Here is a 5,336-nt window from a genome sequence, read left to right on the forward strand (position 1 = left end):
CCAAATTCCCTGGTTCCAGTCACAATTCCTCTATCCTGAGGAACTCTTCAGGACATTTTGAACATGGTTGGCTGCTGGGTGAGTACAGATTTACATGTTCTAACACAAAACACATTTTTATTTAGGAATGTTGGCATTGTACAATTTGATCACTAATGTCAGCTTATGTGTGCTCCATTCATTATAGGTGACTCAGGATACGGAATTAGGCCGTGGCTCTTGACTCCGGTGCTAAACCCTCAAACTGAAGCAGAGGAGAGGTACAATGCAGCCCATATATCTACAAGATCTGTTATAGAGAGGACATTTGGCCTACTCAAGACCAGATTTAGGTGTCTGGACAGAACTGGTGGGGGCTCTTCTATACAAGCCTCAAAAAGTGTCTGATATTATCCTTGCCTGTTGCATTTTGCACAATGTTGCACTCAGGCACAATGTACAATCAGACCTAGCTGAGCCTTTGGTAGACGAGCATCCCACCCATGTAGCTGCTGAAAATGAACAAACAGCCAGTGGTGGCCAGACACGCCAGAATCTCATCAATTCATTTTTTTCTTGTAAGTAAAAACAGATATGTTCCTAGTACTACTTTTATAGTTTAATTATGTTATATTAACAATAATGTTTTTTTATATAACCTTCTGTTAGGACACAGATGAATATGGGTTGCACACCTTTCTTTTCTCTGCTGTGTGCACAAAGGGATGTGGCACCAGTATGTTATTGTTGCACAGGTTATATAATCCCTCTTCCATTGTACATTAGTTGTGTGTATGTGAATACAACTGGGGTAACAAAGCACTAATATTTTAGCATTGTGTTGTTCCTTATGCAAACACAATACCCATAGTATGCCCATACTCATTCATTCTTCTAGTATGCTTACATACAATGTTATTGGTGCAGTGTAACATGTACATCCATATGATGTGTACACCAGGCTGCTTAACATGTTGAATGTCATTAAATATACATGGTGTTGCACATTTAACACCAAATACACACTTTGCTGTGTTGCTTACGGTACTGAAGATGGCATGTCAATGTTTGCAATTTACATATTGTTCCATTGCATTATAGGTATATCTCCAGTATGACTGATCATGGTATGTATATTTGCTGACATCATGGCATAAGATGTGCCTACCACAATATTCGTATAAGTATTTGAACTGAAAACCCAACATATTGGTTTAAAGAAAAATGTAACATACATGTACTTTCTGTATCATGTACATGCATTTAGCTACTATTGAGGTTTCATGTGCATTGTATTAGAAAATGATTACTCCCATTTCATCACATTTTATGTATGTTCCCTTATAAATTCCATTAATGTAATATACAGGTGTTTGGAGAAAAGGGGATAACTGTACTTATTTGTTTACTTACGGGAGATCATTCATCACTGATGCAATTGAGTGATCATAACACTCCATGCATGAATGCCTGTAATCACAACAATGCGTAGTACATCTTATATTTTACAATGTAGGTGATTATTAATGCTATAAATTAATAGGCAACATTAATTAAAATTTGACACATGTTTATGTATAAGTCACACGTGTGTGGATGTGACCTACATGTAACAAGTGGCAAAGTGTAAACAAAACCACAATTTTGTCCCAAATGTTAGTGTCATGTAGCATTTATAATTTCCCACAATTAGAATGTTGGTAATATTTTTGGAATGTAATTCACGTCACTTCATCATTATCATGATGATAATTATCAAGTATTCTCTAAATATAAACGTCAATCACGTGCACATTAGCATAGGCACACTTTTTAACACAACTGTTTGTGTCTGTATCAATTTGTGTAGGATCCATGTATAACATCGACAAATGAGAACAGCAGGTTTATTATGGTAGCTTATAGCATCATATTCACTGTACTATTTATTTATATAACGTTTAATAAACACAGTAAACTATAGTTAGTTAGGTAAATGAAATATACACAGAAACGTACTTCATTACATGATGTTGATGTAATATTCAGAACATCATGCATTGGAGGGGACCACAACATCTAGCCAATAACATTATTTGCTACAGTCCCAAACCATTTTATCAACATACCCATGTAACAAGAGATTTTTATCAAGAAATGGCTAGTTGGTTGTAAGTGTCCTTTACATTGGGAGAAGGAGTGGCTCAGTGAGTAAAGACACACACTGGCACTGAGAGTTTGAAGCAGGGGAGTCTGGTTCAATTCCCGGTGTCGGCTCCTTGTGACCTTGGGCAAGTCACTTTATCTCCCTGTGCCTCAGGCGGCAAAAAATAAATTGTAAGTTCCACGGGCCAGGGACCTCAGCCTGAAAAATGTGTCTGTAAAGCGCTGCGTACTACTAGCAGCGCTATACATGAACATGCTCATATTATTATTATTATTATTGTTACATAGTTTCGACAGTCATACGTTCCATTACACAATAGAATACACAAATGTGTTAGCAGAGTGGGAATGGTTGTTATATATAAAACACACCATGGCATAAAATGTTAGTAGTAATTAAAGAACACTCAAGAAAATTTCTAGCTGCACTATTTAGCACCATCATTATGTTAATTAAGTGCTTATGCAATATAGGCATAAGGGTAACACATTTTTAATTGTTTGTTAATAAGCGCTGCAAGCAATATAAAATTAGTTCCATATGTAGTATAGTAGTCGGTGGCTCCTCCTCACAATCATCTCATATAAAGGTAGACTCTTCTGAAATCATACATTGATCCGATTGTATCTTCCCCGACATCTCTGAAATACAGTAAACACATGATGGTCAAAGATGGCACCTTACTATATATGTATCCGTGACAACGCGTTACACAGCTCTATATGATTGTGTACATACACACGTCAGTCACTTATATGTTAGAACTACAAGTGTACATCATAATGTAATCGTTAATTAAATTAGTAGCAGGCATAACTATGTATATGAAATTAACGTTGCCTGTATACTGAAAAATGTGCGCGCACATCTTAGTGTGCGCACGCACTTCACGCTTGGGTCGACTAACTGTTAGCGCATGCGCAAAACAATGCGTACGTTGTGCGTTCAATACATGTTGAAAATACCAGTAAACATAAAATCTTTATTTCAAATACAATGAAGACGAAACTACATTCGTTCTAAACGAGTACATCTGTATTCTTTTTAAACAGACGTGTTTGGACAGAAAGCACGGCCGATAACAAAATGCGCAAATGAAATACGTGTGACGTCATGTTAAGCCAGCGTGAAACGCACGCTAACACTCCTCCCACTCAATTAACATTCGGCTAACGCCCAGTGTATGCCTACAAACACTGAGCCGCACGCATGACACACTGCAGTTACCGTTACTATAACAAAACAAGACAGCCAATAGGCTTTGAGGCGCGCACGTCGCTTGGGGGCGGGACTTACATCCGTAATCCTTTTTAAGGACGCCTTGGCCCATGACAAGGGTCCCACGTCATACGTGGTGGACCCGGTTTTTTATTTTGTAGATGTTGCATGATAACAAAACAGGTATGTGTTAGAGTTCTGGTAAAATGTTGCTAATATGTTTAAAGGGATAGGAAAGTACGTATATTTATTCCGTCAGCAATGTGTACTACTCTTTCAGGTTCTACTATATTGTATTAGGAAACAATTTGTTTGTGATCGCTACATGTTATGCAGTCTGCAATGTTACGCTGTATCCACGCATTGAAAGTGAAAATGGTGGTTACAAAAAAAAAAAAAATTTAAACGCAGAGTCAACGCATAACGATTGTTATATTTACCATTCTTCTAGAATTAACTCTTCGTCTGCCTGCAACTGGTCGCTCCAGAAATGCAAGGCATTTTCATCCACGCTTGACCCAAACGCTGAATCCAGTATGACACACATCTCCTCCATGAAGCGCTCATAGGAATCGCCACTGCTTTCTTCAAACAATTGGTCCGGAGGTAGGTTCATTTCTTCGGGTACCCATTCCAATGCATTTTCAGCTGAAAGGCTTGGTACATAATCATACTGCTGCGGCACAGTTTATTCGAGCATTTGCCCGTTCTGTGCCGCAGCAGTAGCCTGGCGCGCGCCCGAGTGTGACGGGCGCGCGCCGAAGCAGCGGAAGAGCGCCCTCCGATCGGGGCGCTCTCCCTACCGCTGCCGGGTCCGCCGGGTCCCCCGGAACCCCCTGCCGCTGTCCCGCGATCGCGGGACACCAGGGCTCCCTCGGGGAGCCCCTGGACACGCGTGCAGGGGGCGCACGCTCCCGATGACGCGTGACCGCGCGTCTATGACGCGCGGCACGCCGAGGGGCGGCCACTAGCAAGCCGGGAGATTTCCCGGCTTGCGGTACCGACCACACTTCAATAAAGTGTGTCGGTAGTGTAGTAGTTATGTTCTTGTACAATGTGGGTTTCAGGAATGGAGGGTGCAGATATTGCAGCAGGTATCGATTCACACGGATCAGTAGTAGCGGATCCATTGCTATTGGCAGTGCTTGACAAATCACCCAAAAATCTACTCGCCGAACCAAAAAATCTACTCGCCACCTAGTCCCGCCCCCAACCCCGCCCCCAACCCCGCCTCTAGTCCCGCCCCCAGCCACGCATTTTAAAAAAAGCCATAAATTGAATAAATTCCTAGTAAGAACATTCGTTTTTGATATTAGTTTATTTATTGTATTACATTATACTACAATTAGTCCTTGGTGTGTGTGTGTGTGTGTGTGTGTGTGTGTGTGTGTGTGTGTGTGTGTGTGTGTGTGTGTGTGTGTGTGTGTGTGTGTGTGTGTGTGTGTGTGTGTGTGTGTGTGTGTATAAATGTCAAATCTAGAAAAAAAAAGCCAGATGTGGATGACTAGTTTCCTGCACCCCTTAACTAGTGTCTGGATGCCCCCGCTTCACAATATTTAAAGCAGCAATCCCGTCTGGGATCTTACCTGATCCGCAGACCCTCAAAGTCCAGGTACCCTCATTCCCGCAATGTTATACATTGGAGGGGAAGTGTTCGTTACCTGTCTTCTGGGTTAGGGGGGGTTCGATGTCTTCCGTGTGAAGCTTGAGTCAGATCTGGAAGTAAGCAGTATAGGTTATTTCAGTGTAGTATAGGGCAGTTAAGATATCCAGATCCATAGTGTGAGAGTGTGTGGGGGAGAGAGCGAGAGTGTGTGGGGGAGAGAGAGAGAGTGTGGGAGAGAGAGAGAGTGGGAGAGAGAGAGAGTGGGAGAGAGAGAGAGTGGGAGAGAGAGAGAGTGGGAGAGAGAGAGAGTGGGAGAGAGTGGGAGAGAGAGGGAGTGGGAGAGAGAGGGAGTGGGAGAGAGAGGGAGTGGGAGAGAGAGGGAGTGGG

The sequence above is a fragment of the Ascaphus truei genome, unplaced genomic scaffold (assembly GCF_040206685.1).
Source record: "Ascaphus truei isolate aAscTru1 unplaced genomic scaffold, aAscTru1.hap1 HAP1_SCAFFOLD_668, whole genome shotgun sequence".
In the NCBI taxonomy this organism is placed as follows: Eukaryota; Metazoa; Chordata; class Amphibia; order Anura; family Ascaphidae; genus Ascaphus; species Ascaphus truei.